The sequence below is a fragment of the Zophobas morio genome, unplaced genomic scaffold (assembly GCF_036711695.1).
Source record: "Zophobas morio isolate AGI-343-1 ecotype UQ-CSIRO unplaced genomic scaffold, CSIRO_AGI_Zmor_V1 ptg000012l, whole genome shotgun sequence".
NCBI classification, from domain to species: domain Eukaryota; kingdom Metazoa; phylum Arthropoda; class Insecta; order Coleoptera; family Tenebrionidae; genus Zophobas; species Zophobas morio.
The window spans coordinates 21,481,379-21,500,735 of record NW_026972117.1 but is presented as its reverse complement, the minus strand read 5'-3'; the positions used below and the strand labels follow the sequence as shown (position 1 = coordinate 21,500,735).

The window sequence follows — 19,357 nt, the reverse complement described above, 5'->3', positions numbered from 1 at the left end:
AAGAAGACTAAAATAATAAAAAATAAACAGCTAATTTATATATTTAGAGTCAGTTTATTTTGTATGTTGACGATTATGAAACTACATCTTTAAAAATGAGTATTGTGTTTAGGTTCTCAGATAATTATACTAAAACAACAATGTAAAATAGTAGTGGCAAAAGGCTTATGGGAAGTTAACAGTTGTGCTACTATCGAAATTTCCATAAAATAAAAAAAAAACACATTAAAGTTACTTTGGAAACTCACGTTTTATCGTGAATATTAAGTGCTATAAAACCACAAATAAAAAAATATAATCACAGTACATTAATTTTAAACAAAATGACTTCCAAGGTTTCTCAAACACCTGATTTGTTACTATATTAAAAGCGTGCTGGTTATTTTTTAATATTGTGAATTAGAAAAATGAGTCTGAAACAAAAGTAAACTTGATGGCCTTACATTTCACCGAAACTATGAACTAGTAGTTTTACATTATTTTGGCTCATATAATTATTTATCTAAAAAAAATATATATAAATTATTGGCAAAATAGAACAGTGACAAATTATTGCCACCAACCTTCCTTTTTTAATACACCAGCTAAAATTTCAACAGATTTGATTAATTGTTTTCACATACAATTAATCATCTGTTTCCACCAATTCTGATGTTCATTATGTGTGGAACATGCATTACTACTTAGTACTGTGCAGCCATGTAGTAATTTCGCTCGAAACATCAAACGTTTGCACGTGTTTGTACTGACCATAAATTAAATGTGTTACAGACCAAAGCTTTGAAGTTGACATATCTATATAATTCGAGCCATTCCGGTCAAATTCGCTATAGATATTCCTTCTGTTGTTATCATTTATGCAATCGCTGTCGACCTCACGCGGCGTCTAACATTTGTAGAAATCTAGACTCTGATTGGTTAAATGGTTAATTCAAGGTTACTTTAAAGCAACCAATTACTCAGCTGTTGTGTTACTCGTGACAGCATGTTGACGTCAGCTTTGGCTGTTCAACGTGCGGAAACCAGACCTAAGCGTGCTGGCAAAGGTTGTGACGAATATAAATAATAAAACATGCTTCGATTATTTTCCAGGAGTGAGAGATGGTGCTGAAGTTGATTTGGAAACCGTTGACCGATTGCAACTACGCAAATTTGATTAGAATAATTATTTTCTGTCAACAACACTCAACATTTATTTCACTTACCTACATCTTTTTTTCTCTACATTTTATTGTGCCACAGATATAATCTATTCCTTAGGGGACTAAATTTGTTTCTTCGTTAGGGTTTTGTCGGTCATTTAATTACGTTTCTTGTTCCTTTATGGGTATGTTCCTACCTGGAATTATTTTCTTTAATTAAATTTTTGTCCTTATTTATATGTTTTTTTATCATTATTTTCTGTAAATATCACATCATAATAGCTGCGAAGAGGGACACTAAGTTCTCTCATCTCTTATTGGAGTCTCGTTATTCCATTAAAAAATGAAAATCTCTTAGTATATTAATGTTTTACTGAACACAATAGTGCGTGGATTTTTCGCCAGCAATTAAGTAGAATAAACAAACCAGATAAGTATTATTATATTATAATAGTACAAATAAAATTCATTCGCACAATAAACGTTGACACTGTACATTTTTTTTGTGATAAGACGAAATCAATGTGGTGAATTTATTTTTTATTTTGTTTCTGTATTAAAATTTTCAAAATTGAGTGTCGGTGATAAAGTGTTTTTCTTTACAGTAAAGTTATTTATGTGAAACTTCCGCTGCTGCTGATTTCATGACATCATGAGTTGTTGATGAAAATGAATATCTAGATTTTCTGAAGGTAATGTAGATAGTAAGGTCAGATGAGCTTTTGTAGATAGAGATTATTCATAAAATTATTATATATTATTTACTACTACACAGACACTCCTTTTTATTGGAGACTTTCTTTAGCTAATCTTTACGTACCATTTTCATACCAATCAACGACATGTAGGTAAAATTTGGAAAAACTATCAACCACCAATTTGAACTTCATATGGTAGATTTTCTTGTCTTGTTGACTCATTTCTTAACCATAGAAATGCAAGAAAAAATGCAGGGTTTCCATATGTAATTATAGGGTCGAAGTAGATCATAGACGTGTGCCGCCTATTACTTTATGCGAATTTTACTAAATGCCCAAAGACTCACGATACCGCACACATCTGTATAACTGGTTGCCTAAATGCTTCATATCTTATAAAAAATAAAACTAATTCATTACAATAAAAGAAACAAATTTATTGTGGTTAAACGTCACAAGACACATATTCACTCTCTTTTTAATTTAAAAAATGTTCTGTAACATCCTTTCGTTAATACTTTGGACCCATTGTTCACTTCATGTTGTAACAGGAACTCCTGACTGCTGAGACAATCTTGTCAAAGATGTTTGCGGATTCTGCTCGAGTCATCTCAAATGATCAACAACTACCTTAGATGCTGAAGGTCTTGCAGGAGATTTCTCTTTGTTGAGACTGGCAGTTCAAATAAATCTGTTGATTCCATCTCTAATGTTAGCTTCTAACGATGTTTCTTGAATTTTCAAATCAGGCTATTTGGCCTTATATTCTTGCTTACAAGCGATTACAGAATACACCCACTCTCCGTTTACGAATGTCCCATTACGATAATAATGTCACAGTCACATTCTTTACCCCGCTCTACCAACCCCTTAGAACACCTCAGTCGTGACAATAAGATATAACAATGAAGGTGCCGTATTCACGGTCTTCGTTTCCAAGCAAAAAAATAAAATTTTCGTACGCAAGCACAGAGTTTTGAAAATTACTCTTTTGTTGTTTTGAGCTTGGATAAACGATAATTACTGTAATTCGCACTTGAAAAACGTTAAAAGGAGGTATCATTTCAGCGAAGCCGGATTTTTGAAATCCATGGTGAACTACGCCCTTATAATGATTTATAAAAACCCTGTATATCTTAAACTTAACACTTGAATATGATTTTCAACTATTGGAATATTACAACAGTTAAAAATTTGGTGTACCGTTATTCAGACACAGCTTCCCTCGCCTATGAAGTACAGTCGTATAACACAATTTATAATAACTTAAAGTACAAATAAAGAAGCACGCTATGTGTTTTCTCAAGTGACTTATTCTTAACAAAATTTTGCGATTATTTCATCAATTTCGGGGGGATTAAGAGACATATTTTGATTAACGATTTGCCATGATTACGATAACTTTAAAACTTTTGGAAGATTTCAGAGCATTCGCTTTTGCAGTTCGCTCGGATAGGAGTATTATTATTTTAAGAAATTTAAAGAAAATTTACAATACAAAAATTTTGAAGTGATGCTATTGCATTGTTAGTGGGAATGATTAGACAAATTTTGGTTAGTGTTTTAGTATTTGCACAGTATTCCGCAACAATTGATCCAGTCGTTTCGGAGATTATTATCTGTCTAACTAAAATCGACACAGACAGACGGACGAAAACGAGAGGACTATTATTCCGTGCTCTAGGGTTTAGGAGATGCCCAGATAAAATGAAAGTAGCAATTCGTCCAATGTACCCTATTACAATACTTCCTTACGTCCTGGAACGCCTAATGAACTACACCTGCGTAATCCCCTCTTTAAATAGTAAAAGTAACTGAATTTTGACATAATCGTGTAATGTAAATTCCCAGTGAATAAAGAAATCTGTACTCAGACATTTGTAAGAGATGTTTGCAATTATGCATATGAAATTTTATTGTTTTTGTAAATTAAGAAAGTCATAGTAATGCCACAAAATAGACAAAATAAATTTATTCAGGTTTTTGGACCAATACGATTTTTGATGTAAGGACTACGTTATGAATAATTTTGATTTTTTTTTATTATAACTGGTAAACGTTATTTTTGTGCATATTTTACTGCAAATATAACATCAATTTTATCATTTCTACAACTCCTCTGATTTTTGTTGTTAATTTAACATTCACAATTAAACAGATCAAACGATTTTATAACGTTCGACCTTGATTGTGCTGGCCTTCTCGTTCGAACACTCTTTCTTTGTCTAACTAGGTAGAGTAATGCTGCGTACTCGTTTCCACGCACAATTTTCAAAGTGATCACATCCTCTGAACAACGATCTTATCTCACTTTATCACCAGAAGTCGTTCCAATCTGTCAATTGTCTTTAAATTTAAAGTAAATTTGCAATAATATTTGAAGGGCTTGTCATCCGTGTGGGGGGTGTTGGGAACCGAGTATTTGGATAGGAAAACAATCAAACGTCATAAAATCGTTTGACTTGTTTGAATGTGCATCGGCTTCTCATCTAAACACACTTTCTTTATCTAGCTAGGTAGATGTTTAAAGAAATATTTTTGCAGATGTAAAAAATATATATGAAAAATATATGCTATCTATAATCTAGACAGAATTAGTTACCAAGAAGCGGCAGATGCTAAATCAGACGCCGATACTACAATTTTGCAAGATCTTAGAAAGATACTGACAATCAAAAAGCTGGAGCGATCTCTCGTGACAAATAGCAGATGAGATCGTTGTTCAGAGGGTCTGGTCACTTTACAAATTGTACATGGAAACGAGTACGAAACGTTACTACCTAGTTAGATAAAGAAAGAGTGTTTGGATGGGAAGACGAGGCACAATAAAAATTTTCAGGAATTAAATGTAGTTTACGTAAAAATGTTTTGTGAAAAAGAAATTCTGTTGTTTTTAGATAAAAATTACCTCGGTTTTACAAACCACAAGTGCAGGCGCATCGTATTTTATAAAAAGGCATAACATTTACTAATGCCAATTTTTCTGATGATGTTATCCTTTTGTTAGTTGGGGATGATTAGCCAAATTTTGTGTAGCTTTTTACAATCTAGACGATGTTCCTAACATACATACAAAATTTGACAACAATCGGGCCAGTAGTTTCAGAGATTAACTGTTTCATAATAAATCGGAAAAACATATTGGTCTAAAGTTATTGGCACAGAACTTTCTTCGCCCCTGAAGTCAAACAAACAAATTTAATGTCTTAGAAAAAAATGTTGACTAGCATGGGATTTGAACTCACGCGTATAGAGCACCAGTTGCTTAAATTCAACAGCTCAGATCACCCGACCATGACCCACTTGTTTCTTACTTGCGTGAGAATTATACGAAACATGAGCAAATTTGCACAAACATCTTTGTAAAGTAATTGTGATTCAAAAATCAAGGTGGATTCATAAATCACAACTGTAGGAGTATACTATTTATAAAATTTAGTTCGTGTTTAATGTACAAAATTTGATGATGTCATTAAAGTGTTTTACACACGATATTTATAACATACATTTTAAACTTGACAACAATTCGCTCAGTAGTTTCCGAGAATATTTCGCTAATACAAATTGACACAGACGACAGACAGACGGAAACAGGTAACCCAATTTTTTTGGGTATTTTCGGGGCATGAAACATGAAGGTAGCCAGCCGTTCATTTGATGTTAAAAATTATCGATAAACTAAAAATTTTGCCAACAGCAAACAATATTTGTAAAAATTATGTCTGTTTTAACATTTAGCAAACAAACTGACATCTTCATTTTAGAAACGGAATAATATATGCATTAATTTATTTTTCCTATAGATGCGTTTGCATATAAAGAAATTTGTGTAATTTACATAGTTAGTGTTAATATTATCAAGATGGAGAATTAAATTCAAGAATTGAAATAACCGTCTAATTAATATTTCTAAAATTAACATCGTTAAATAATACACAGTATTATAAAAGTGAAAAGCTCTAATTGAAAGTAGTTATATTTTTAGAAATATTAATCAAATCTACAGTCATTATTTGAAATAACAGGACACAAAACACTCAAATTGTAGTTGCCTTGACCTTGTTCCTAATAAATACAACTTGGGTTAACAAATTTTAAAATTTGTTTCAGAGTGCGTAACACTTCTTCGAATTTTGATAAGACATTAATATTAGTATACTAGTACTAAAATGTATTGCTCATGTCCTCTAGAAAGTTGATGACATCGCTCTAAAAGCTCAGAAACTCCGAAAATTGGACACTGCTATCCTTTAATGATTCAGAAATACTTTTACAACGAAATTATTGTTAATTATAAAGTGCATCTTTTTTAAAAGTGGCCATAGGGATTTCCATGTTAAATTTTAGACCTCATGTTAAGTTTTGCTAGGGTGAAAATCCAGAAATGATTTTTTCGGTAAACATAGCCTTAGGGTTCTACTTTAATTTCCACTACCACTTTTTGCAGTAAATTACTTATTAATTTGTGCTTTAAAAAATTAAAATTATTTTGATTAAAAAATTTTGGTACTTTATAGAAGGTTTTGACTTATCACTTTAATTTGTCGTTCTTGACAGCATAATTTTAATTTAGTCATTAATGATATATTAAAGAACGAGTTTCATAAGGAAAATATTAAGGCACGAATTCAAGTTCATAGAACAAGTGGCGAAGCCACGAGTTATATAAAAGATGAGTGTCACAATGGCCTTATGAACGAGTTATTTATACTATTTTTTCTACCGCGCACGTTTTTTGGCGAAATTTGAGTTTTTTTAAATTTGGGGAATTTTGTCGTGGTTGATGATGGGTTGGTCTGACGCTAACCACGAAATATTTGAAGTTCGAATTTTCACAACACCTGTAATTCGAATCAATTCGAGTTTTTGTAAGTCAAAATTGGTTAAAATGTCTTATGAAGAAGTTAGTGAAGTCCTTATGCCTTCCGAAATACGGGAAATTTTAATTTGACATTTGCCACTGATATTCACCTGACATTTCTCGTCATGGCTACCAATCTTACCGATCTAAATTACACCAGATCTATTGGAGAATCCCTTTCCGCTATTAACGAACCGCTTTTGCGTGCTTTAATAGCTCTATTAGAAAACCAAAAAACGTGCGCGGTAGAAACATACCTTTATTGCAGTTTTTAGAAAAGAAACAGAATAATGGCATTCAAACATAAATGAAGGAAATAAAAGAAAAATTTACTGAAATTGCGTTTTTGATGTCCAACGATAGTGATAACCTGTGTTTATAAATCTGGCATAAAATTTTTAAATTGTGCTCTTACCGGGTATAGGACGATGTGGGTATGCTGTAGCAAAATTTTGCGCAAGTTCTCTGTTGTCGATAAGCCTTTAATGTATCTATCAGTGAGCATTTTCACTTTTTCTTTAATTGTGTACTGCGGCAATTTGACGAATTTCGGTCACTAAAAACCAGTATCGAACGAGTAATCAAATTTTAGAAACGTTAGGTAAATGTCTGTTTTTACATGGCTGCCTACAATATTACAGACAAAAATACCCACATATTTTTTTTTTTTTAAGAAATATGCTTTAATTTAAAGCGTTACCTTTAATAAAATCGACACAAGATGACCAAAATTACATCCAGTAAAGATTTCAATTTTGATTCTTTACTCAAACATGAGTTAACACGGGGTATAAAATTTAATTTAGGAATCCCTATGACCACTTTTAAAAAAGATGCACTGTATGTAATTGCACGCTAAACAAAACTGATGCATGTTAATTATTGAAAAAGATGAGTACATAAATAGAAGCGATTAACACTATTAAAAAAGATTATTATATTTTGTTTAAAAAGTTTCATGTCAGTTATTTTCTTTCACTACTTGATTCATAAAACAAATACAATTAAAATTAATTAAAAACTAAAAGTAAAAGTCGAAACTTTAAACATAAATCTGAAAGAAGATAAAGTATGGAAATATGAAAAAATAATAAATGAAATTTTTTATAAATATGATTATATAAAACTTGATGAAAAGCACTTTTCACTCTTTTAACACAACTGAAAGCAAATGTAAGTCTGTGTGAAAAAACGAAAAACTCCTTGAAAGGGTTTCAAATCTAAGAATGCGTCATTAATATTCTTGGTTGAATCTTCGCAATATTTTATAAAGGAAGCTCCCAACTAGTGAATCCTCGTCCCCTTTGGGAATAAATTGACGACCATTTGATCGAAGACCTATTGAAGGAAAAAATCCGCAGAGAATTCCACATGCGGATTCGATAATATTGAGTTAACAGCCATAAAGATTTTATTTTCATTGGAGAACATGTGATTTATTCCGGATTCAAATTCGTTCCATCAGCGAAAATGCTCTTTAAGTATTTTTCCTTTGGAAGTCCAATTCGAAGAAATCAGAGACGAGCAATAATTATTTACTGTTAGGCGGAATTCGAAAAAACTCATTCAGGTGTCAGATTTTATTTGCACTTTTATTGCTCGATAATTCCGTCTAAATGGAGTGAAGAACAACAAAAAGTCGCTTTCACCACTTCTTCAGTTTAAGTAGAAATAGCTGTTATGATTTTTCGACGTGGAAAAAATTTTTCGCCGACAACGTGGTTGCACTTTCCAAATGAAAAACGTGAAAGATTCTAGTAGCAGTGTTCCATGATTAATGATTATTTTAGGAGGAAAGTGTGTTTCTAGAATTACTCTCTGATTTGGTCACGAGCTGAGGATAATTTCACGTGCATAGTTGACATCCTTGCTGTTTATGTTTGCGGTATGATAATGTAACAATCAAGTACGTTAGGTCAACCTTGGTCAACTTGGTTACTTTTGTCATGGTCGTTGACACCAACGAATTCTAAACACGTAATAGTGCTTCGGTTTTTCGTTAACAAATCGAGAAAAATAAATTAAATGTGCCGGAGGTATTTCGTGTGGAATTTGACAAATTATTTGGCAACACTTTCTTCAATTGAGCCTCCAGGCCTGTATTCCACATTACGCGCTGTTATTGTGTAAAAGTAAATAAGGCGTTTTTCTCACTTTTACTTTCTTCATTGTTTTTGTTAAGGAGGTGTTTTTGAGATTATTTTTAGACGGATTGCATTCATTTGTTTATAAATTGTATCAAAGCGACACAGATACTGGTAGTTTTGCGTAAACTAGCCCAAATTACTCAACATAGCACACTGCTTCTTATCCACTAAAAAGTTCACTTTCTAATTAAATATATCACACATTCGTAGTGACTTTTCAAATTCCGTTCTAGTGTAACATTTTCACATGAATTTTAATGGCACATTTTAATAAGCAGTGAAGTTATTTTTCAGAACTGATAACAATACTGGTTCATTAGGTTTAATTACTCACATAATGATGTCATCAAAATGTTTTTCCACAAGTGATCATCACATAAATTATTTGATAAAATTCAAAGTGTTGGTGAATATAAAATCTTTTTTATTTATAATGCAGTTATACGTTTTCTTCCCTGCTAGTAGCTAACTAAAACACAAAAAAAATGGGTTACTGATATTGTAGATGATAGAATGCCAATGAAATTTTGGCAATTCGTTTCCTTCAAAATATTGATGACCTCATTTCGAAATAAATTGTAAGTTAGAAAAATATTCAGCCGGTAAGAAAATAACTTTCAAGGAAATGAGGACTCAATTTTTTAACAGACATCTAAGTTTGCATTAAGAGTGGTGTTTCTAAAATACAAAATATCAGGAATAAATAATCTCACTAAAAAATAAAAATTATCTTTGTTTTTAGAAAAATGTATCTTACGCGCTAAAATTCAAACTTGTCAAACTAAATTTCGTGTGTTTATTTTCCTAGCATAAGCTAGTCGATTTTATATTTTGTTGACGTTTTGTAGCTCCTTTATTGTGACCTCTTAAGACTCCAATAATAATAGTAATAATTATAATAATAATGATTAGTGACGTAAAACATTATTTATTTATAGTTCTGTTATTCTGGTTGATTAGCAATACAATTTTTCCTATTAATCCGTCATTGTAGAGACTAAAGCAAAAAGTAACATGGTCCTATTCGGAATCGACAAAGTTTTTAAATGAGTGTTATTCGATATCGGTTGCTATTTTTCGTTAAGGTGACGTACATCTTGCCAATTAAAATCTAAAAACGTTTGATGCCGTTAAAATGAAGTAATTTTTTATTAGCTGATCAAGCTGACATGTTCTGCTAAAATATTCACTAATTTAAAAATTAGACCGGAGTGGAGTAGACCGTTGTATAAATGTGTAATTGTTGAAATTTGTGCCGGAAAAATTGATTCTATTGTGTGAAAGTAAATAAATCTATAATCTTGGAAAGCACCTACTTAGGCAAACAAGAAAGGAATATCAGAGTTACACTTTGCACACATAATACATACAAATGTGATTTTGTAAGTCTCGATTTTCAAACTACTGCTGTTACGAGTATGTCCCAGGTTACGTAATTCTTTAGACAAAAGGGTTTTAAAAAGTCGCTTTCAAAACAATGGCCTCGCTTCATTAAAACAACAAAAAATAGGAAAGAAAACAGTATCGACTAAGTGCTGAATCTTGTTCCTTGGTTGTTTAGTTACATTATTTAAAGAACTTTACCCTGTATTTTTATTTCGTAAATTTATCTAAATGACGAGTGTCTGCGAGATAATATTATAAAAAGCTACAAACGTGATTATTTAAACGTGGAAAATAATTATTCCACTGCACTTTTAAAATCCACTTGTTTAAATTAACAAATTGGCAAATTAATGTCGTAAAAATTTCGTCGAGTCCACAGAGAATATTTTAATCTACTAGCGTCTTTATGGAACATTTTTCCTTAATTTAATATGCATTATCTGATCAAAATTCAAGCGATTTTTCCATGTAATTTGAATTCGGGATATTTCAAACAGTAAACACAAGTGTTGCGACGTTGATAAAAAATCTTTTATTTTTTGTAAGCAAGAATGATTTTTCTAGAGCAGTTTTACCAAAATAAGCCAAAAAAAAAATCATCTTACTATTTGTAGTCAAATCATATTTTACGTGTTTAAAAGACAATACTTTTTAGTGTTTTTTTTTTCTGATGATACATTGTTGACTTCGCGAGTGGATTACTCTTGTAATTTGGTTACGATGTCTAATGCCAGGTTGTCGTGACGTTTCAGACTTGTAGGATGCGATATGTGGGTCTCCCATTTCCGCCTGTCTGTCGTTTGTCTATCTGCTAATGATTTAATTAGGCTGATAATTTTCGTAGCTATTAGAGTGATTACTGTGAAATGTTAGATGTTCATTAAGCTGTTTATTTTTACAACTAGCGTGCAAAGAGGTCGTCGTTAGTTCGTGGAAATATCGAAGTCATGGAATACGTAAGCTTTCTGAGGACCTTAAGTTCTAGGACGTAGCGTAGTAACGTTTTCATTAGTGATTCTAATAAAAACGTTGTTACGAAAAAATAATGCGATATTTCTTATAAAAGTTTCTTTGACAGGAAATCTTTACGGAAAAAATATACTCATATACGGGGTATTGATTACACTTATTAAGAGGACGAAGAAAGTGGGTAGTGGATGAAAATTTTAGATACATTTTTGAGGGATAAATAGACTAATTTTAATAACGTTATCATTTTTTTGATGATCTATATTTAAAAATTACATGACGTTCCTGATATACATACTTACAAAATTTGACAATATTCAGTCCAGTAGTTTCGGAGATTATCTGTATAACAGACGATAGATGATAAACCATAGCGGACTGCGGGATTCTCCTTGTAAGATGCTTCTTCTGAGGATCATTGCCTCTGTCTGAATTGTTTGATCATTTATTACTATTATTATTATCAATATTAATATTATTTTTAGACCCAACACTGACCCGGAAATGACTGGCAGTCAGGCAAGACTTCTATCATGACTAGTACTAAGGGTAAGTTGATATGAATTGACTTTATTATTGTTATTTTAATTATAATATCTCTTTATTTAAAAAAATATTATAGAAATAGAAAAATATGTCGTTATAAACAACTAAAATCACATTAACACTTGATACTAGCTACAATTAAATTTACTTTAATTTATTGATGGAAAAAAACCCAATTTACAATGATGAAAACCATAGAAATAAAAAGAAATGTCTGGAAATACAAAAGACAACTAAAAAAAATAAATAAAAAATATAAACCATTCCATAAAATTTGAAGTGTGAGTATTCAGGTCTAATGGAAATTTTCAATTCAATCATCAACAGATTGAATAGTCCTGAATAATTTCCGATCATCAGAGTGCTGAAATGTAGATATCTAATCGTGGATGAAAATTTTTGAAACAATCTAGGTCCATAATGTGAACCTTGCGGTACACCGGAAAATGCAAAGTATTGAGAAGACAAATGATTACCAATTTTTACTTGAATCTCTTAGATAAAAACGATGTTAACCAATTGACAGTCTTCCCGCTAAAACGTAATTTATAGTCATCTTAAAAACATGTCACCTATGGTTGACTTTGTCGAATGTCTTCTACAAATCTGTGTAAGGTGAGTCTATTTGTCGTTTTTCAGAGAAAGCTTCATTAAGATAACAGTATGATAGTGAAATGGAAAAAACACAGTTCTTTAGTAGAATACTAGGCAGTACGTCGGGATCAGGATTGCAAGGAGTTTTTTTTATATATTTTTTAATCCATCAATATTCGTAAATTGCTTTATATTGCGCGATATAAAACTTAAGATTTATATCAGACGGCCAAGCTTTTTTAAATAAGACCTTGTTAAATGATGTTATCGTTGTTGTAATTAAAGACAACATATTGATTCTTCCTTGTGAAGGTCACAAATCTGCATTTATTAATATTAAGAGACAACTTATTCCATAAACACCAGTCAAGTAGAGCAACAAGACATGCTTGCAATCGAGATATAAAATAATCTCACATTTATTAACTATCGTAGGTGGTAGGTCATTTAAGAAGATGAGAGCTGTTTCTCAAACAGGGGTGTTTTAGGTGAGAGGGACAGTTTTCAAAACCTAGACGATACAATTTAGGAAGAATACTTTTCATGATGAATTTGTTCAAAGACCAAAATTGTGAAAACAGTATAGTTTACACCAACATATATTTGACGGTTCTTCAAGATTGAAAGATTTACGTTTTAATTAAAGTTTCAAGAAATTCAGAATACAGATGAAACTTCTTGTATCGTTTAAAAACGTTAAATGTTAGTAATAATCATGGGAGTAAACTAAGGCGGATCAGTAGGTACACATGTATTTTTTAAATGTGACATATGTTTGTCAAAAATTGAATAAAGCTTTGCATAGAAATGTTCATACATTGTTATAATGTTGTCAAATGCGTTGAAACCGGACCAATCGGTACTAAGAAGCTCATTATCATTATAAAGCATCAAAAAATTCGATTTGCGGAAATTATACATTTTGAAGGCGTTACCAGAAGAAAAATTAGGATACAAATTACAATAAAGGTCGATGGTACTACAGTCTGCAACGTGATGATTATCCTCTACAGCTAATGGCTCAGAATCATGAAATATAGTGCATTCACCCGTAGCTAACACCAAATCAAGCAATGTATTACTAAAATTTAGAATGTTATTATTTTGTTTTACGTCTAAAAGGTAACATAAATTAGTAAGACAACCAACGACGATATCGCAAGGATTATTAACAAAATTTGGAAGATCGAGATCACCAAACAAGAGAAAATATAAACTGGATTTAATATCAGCAAATCTAGATCTTTCTTTCACATTCTTACGTGGAGAGTCTTTAGAAAGTCTGTTTTAAAAGCAGTACAGAATGTTTGTGGAGTGTTCAAGAAGTCTAGAAATCAGACATCGTGGTGGAAGGAAGAGGTAAAATCAGAGATCAAGCTGAAGAAGATTTGGCAAAGATATTGATTAACAAAAGAACAGAAGACTCATGAAAAATGTAAAAGTTAAAGACAGAAGATGAAAGAAAATGTAAAAAAATGTAAGACAGCATCCTGGGAAAGATTTAGAGGGGGGGGGGTGGAAAATAGTTATTAAGACAAGAAAAACACAAGAAGTCTGCTGGATAAAAGATAACAATGGAAAGTAACTAAAAATAAAACAGAAATAGACGGAGTATGGAAGGAAAATTTTTGTAAATTTTTTGAAGGCAGAAAGACGACGGGAAACTGCAAATATGAAAACACAAAATATGAAATATAAATGAGAGACGAACATGATGGATAAATTACAAAAGTGAAGTTAAAGAAGCGTTAAGATCGTCTAAAAATGGTAAAACCGCAGTAATCGACGGGATTAAACCGAAAATGTTAAAGTATGTGCGAGAAGGAAAGGCTGTTCTAAGGAATATGTTGAATAAAATCTGGAAAACCAGGTTTTTGGAAAAAAACATTTTGAATTTTAATTTTGAAACTGTTAAACCGAATGCTCTAAAATCTTTTACATGTTTTAAAGTTATCGTAAGCATGGTCAATTTTTAATCAAAATATATCTACACTTGCGAGGATTGAAATCGGGCCACTATTCACATCTGACTTTGAATAAAATTTTCCACCGAACTATATTGCACTTAAAGAAACTCAAAAAGCCATTAGAAAGATCAGATTTTTGTCTTTAAAACAGAGTTACGAAAAACTTCATGAAATTGTTTTGCAATATTCTTTTTGGGTCAAAAAAAGAAAATTGTTCAAAAACGAAATTTTTTATGTTAACAAAATCAACAATTTAAAGAAGAAAATGATGTTAATATTCGGTGTTGCCACCCCTAGCTCATAATAACCGCTCGCATTCGTCTAAGGTGACGACAACTTCTTGCTGGATTGTCCATTCTTCTTCAATGGCTATTCGGAGCACTTGAAGTGACCCAGGAGCCGATATCCTATCTCTAATTCTTCGTTTCAGTTCATCCCACAGATGTTCTATAGGATTCATATCCGGGCCACGTGCTGGCCAGTATTTGAATAGTCCTAAAATATTGATGACGTCATCTCAATTTTGAGCAGTAAATCTAATCTAAAATGTGCAAGTCTATACTTGTGATTTATGATTTTCTTCATATTGTTTAGAAATGCTTATACAATTAATTAGTCAATTTATTTTATTTATTAAATCAGGAATGGCTTTCGTTTTTCCGAAAATTTGGGAATACAATACTGTTATTAATAGTATTACAGTACACATATCGTGTTCTTGCAAAAATGTTGACGATGTCATCCCAAAATTTTGCAGTTTAAACACTCATTTGAAACACACACATAGCATGCTCTTTTACTTTAGAATTACATACATATCTTTTTTTAACTTATAGGGATTTTCATAAAAAAATAAAATTCGCAAAATTAAATATTATACTTAATTTTTCTAAAAAGTTGGTTGGAAGCATGAAATTGAATATGAAGGCTTATGGTTAGAAATTAACATTTACCTGTTCGTGCGATTTTGGAAATTTCACTCCTAAAGAGGTAAAACAGGGAACGAAATATTGTATGGAAGTTGCATTTACTTAAAGAAATACTTAGTGCTTCTCTAAGATAGTTTATTTCACAAATGAAGAGTTGTGGTATCCCCTGGTGGATGTTATTTAGTTAGTTAGTTAGTTAGTTAGTCACTTAGTTTACTCCTTAATAGGTATATACAGAGTGAATCATTAACTCATTAAGCACGCATTCCTCGATAGTTTATTAATTATTATTATTAGAAATATAAAAAAGCGCAAAGACCAAAATTCTTTGAGGGCTATACTCTAAAAATATTTTTAAATGTACAGTGTTTTTAAGGCATAATACATAAATTAGTTTTTCTGAATGATATATCTTTACATATTTTAATTGACTTCTTTTAAGGCTTTGCAACCACGGTGAATTTTTGAAATTACGATGCGAGGTTGCCACGTTATTCCATTTTCCTTGAAATTTTTTTAGCAACGGAAGGGTTTACAAAAAATCACAGTATGGTTATTTTAAAATTTGTAATACATTTTGTGGAGAGAGAAAAAGATATGCGCTTTGTTGTGGTGTAAATGAGATTAATTTTTCATATACAGAGTGTACATAAAAAATTAACTTTACAATTTTCAAATATCGATATTTCGGTGTATTCAAATGGAATACCCCGTGTTTTATTACTGTGTCTTACTTTTTTAAAAGTCACATGGACATATTAGAAGAATGAGAACAAAAAATCGTTTACGATATAGTAATAAAATACGTTCTATTTGAAAAAACTGAAATATCGGTAGCTGAAAATTGTAAAGTTTATCTAAATATTTTTTTATATATATTCTGTATTTTAAAATTTGATTTAATTGATACCACGAGAAAGCGCGTATCTTTATTTATTCTTCCACAAAATAATGTAACATAGATTACCTTGTTACGACTTTTTTGTAAAGCGCTGCTAAACGAAAACGTCTCAACGGAATTTCAAAAGTAAATTATGGTTATAAACCCTGGGAAGCGGCTAATGAGAATATCTAACAATGTATAGAGTATTTCATTTAAAAAAACTTCATTGCGTGTTACGTCTGAAAAACAGAACTCTCTGTATACTTAAAAATTATAGTATAGTCCTCAAAGAATCAATCGTACAACTTTGGTGTTTGACTTCTTTTCTACCTCTAATAAATAAGTAATGAGATATCGAGAACCGCATGCTTAGTGACTCACCATGTATAGTATTTATATAATTATCATCAGTCATCAGTCATCACACTACTGGTTCCCTACGGGGTAGGCCGTGACGAAAGAGTGCCATTGACTCCTATCTTTGCACACCTCTTCGTCGACTATCATAGAGTTCTCTTTAACGGTGGACCTAAATTGAGGGTCGTATACGAATTGCGGTGCAAATTTTGCTGAAATATCAGGCAACCAGGTATATGGATAATTTTGACAGAATTGCGGTAAAAATTTTGCTCAAGTATCAGGTAGTCAGGTACAGTTGACCGAACTGCGGTACATTTCCGTTCGGGGTTAGCCGGGCACAACTACACCAATAGTATACTAGTATAATCTTGGTAATTATAAATAATTATAAATATAAAAATAAATTCTGTCCATGAAAACGAAAAACGGTATATAGCAAAAGGTGTACTTCGTAGACATATGCTTATAGAATTTAAAATTGTTCAATTCAAAAATAATGAAATTTCAAGGTATCGTATAATTTTGTGAAATGTGTCAGCTACAAGTTTGTTAATATCATGTCATAATTGTACATAATACACATTTACATAGTTATATTTTAGCTTAGATTACGGTGATTTTATTTAACAATTTCAAAAATTATATTATTTGGGACAGCATAGATTAATAACAAATAAAGCTACAATCGTTTTAATTTACTAACTAATAAACATTAACTAGTGATTATACAAATCTATGTAAGTATGTGATCTAGAGGTTGTTTTTCAGTAAATATTTAAAAAGAACGAAAAGTAAAGCAAGTGAAGTTATTTGAAAATTCATATACATAATTCTATGTTACGTATTGTTTAAATTTTTATTCAGTTCTTGAAAACCCTACAGTTCGGTCAGGGATTACAAGGCATCAGGTAAGTACAAAATTTTGCACGGCAATTCGGTTAGTGTCTATGAGATACCAGGTATAGTAGCTGTCACAATAAGCTGAACGCCTCAAGCGCTCAATAAACCCCTATCCACAGCTTATAGATGCCATAAATTTGGGCCGAATGCCGCGTACCATTCAGTTAGTACTTAAGGGTGCCCAGTAGCAGACCGAAAAATGAGCTAAATAGATTTTTATTTTACGGGCGTAATTTCAACTTTGAAAAAAAGATCGACATTTCAATTGATAGATTATGTCTAAATCTCTGGGGAACACACAATATTTTTTAAAATAAGTGATTGTTTAGTGTTTAATTAATCGTTCATTCTTCGAAGGAATTTGCAGTTTTAGACGAGGAGAGAGCATTTTTAGCTTCAGCTTTTATATCAGTGCAAAGACAACATTGAGCTCTATGGGGAAGACCCGGTCTTTTTTGTTTAAAATTTATATTTATCAAAATATTTGCCTTTTAAAAAAATACTGAATAATGAAATTAAATTTTAAACTAGGCAACTCTATTTACAAAGGATTCGTTTCCATAAATGGTTGAGTTTGACACAGCTCAGGGAGCCTTGCCGACCGACCCTTTCAGGTAATCCGTCCAGGTACTTTCATAAACCGTCATGTCATAAAACTCATAAATACTTTTAGCTTAGGAACATTGTAAAATAAAATTTTTCTCTCTATCTATTTCGCTCTATCATATTATTTTCCCAAAATTTATCATCTCGTTGAATTAAGCATTATTTAACTTGGACATTTTATATATTTCTAAGATAGCGTTTTTGTTTATTAAGCCGTCTGGCGATGCCGGTAAAAATGTACAAACCGCATTGTCTTACTGTCAGTTTGGTGTTACTGCAAAATGCTTCAGTTGCCCTTGCTTCATTTTCTATGCAAAGATTTTGGGAGAGTACATGCCGAACTAGATTTGCAGGGATGTAAAATGTTCTTCACAGTACAGTAAGATTAGCCGTGTTACTTGTTCTCTCATTTTGCAAATTTTACCAAAATAACGTTCGGTTAGTCTAAAGGATTTTTCTGCGCACCATTCTGGATTATTGCGCTCGCAAATTGTGTTTTGTTCGATTAAAAAGACATCAAGGTTTGAAAGTTTTTTGAGAAATACTTTTTGCGCTGTGACATATCAGGTATTTCAACTGCCTCGTTATTAGATACATCGTCGCCCGAGAACTTGTATGATCCACAGACCGGAGCGCGCTCAGGCCAATGTCGACTCTATACTTAAGCCTCCAGAAATTCTGCGGGAAATAGTTATTATTTAGATGCTTTTGTTTACACACGTCTCACATGTTTCACTCGACTTTGACACTCAACTATTTTTTTTGTTTAACTAAGAATTAATACTTTCACTGCGTTTGATACTAACGTCCTAAATTAGCAATACTAGTGGAACAGTAATCAAGCAATAGATTTTTTTGGGAAAGTACAGTTAATTTTTATGTTTTAGCAGCAATGTGTTCTATTTTCTATTAATTTTTAGGTACATATTTTTAGTCACAATTTTGGTAGTTATTTTTTACTTTTATTTTTAGCAATAATAAATAGTCCAAACATGAAAAAATAAAAAAAAATTAAAATCGGAAAATCTAAAATTTAGAAATCGAGAAATTGAACAATCGTATAATTGAAAACTCGAAACATCGAAAAACTGGAAAATCGAAAAATTAAAAAAAAATGGAAAATCAGAAATATAATGAATTCCGAAAATTGAAAAACTGAAATATGCATAGAAGAACTGGAAACTGGAGAAATCGAAAAATCTAGAATTTTAAAAATTGAAAAATTAAAATATCGAAAAGTTGAAAAATTGCGAAATCGTATCAGTAAAACATCGGACAATTGAGAAATCGAAAAATAAGAAAATGGAGAAATCGAAAATTTGAAGAATGGAAAAATTGAAAATGTCAAAAATTAAAATACTGAAAAATT

At 31.4% G+C, this 19,357-nt stretch overlaps 1 protein-coding gene across 1 annotated transcript in view; it reads left to right on the top strand.

Moving 5' to 3' along the window:
• Window positions 1-1,680: 1,680 nt before the first annotated feature.
• Window positions 1,681-19,357, top strand: part of LOC135128017 (uncharacterized) — a 174,915-nt gene continuing 157,238 nt past the window's right edge. Inside the window, exons 1-2 of the mRNA XM_064054805.1 lie at window positions 1,681-1,834; window positions 11,689-11,752. The gene's annotated coding sequence lies outside the window, so the exon portion shown is untranslated. The remainder of the gene's footprint in view (window positions 1,835-11,688; window positions 11,753-19,357) is intronic.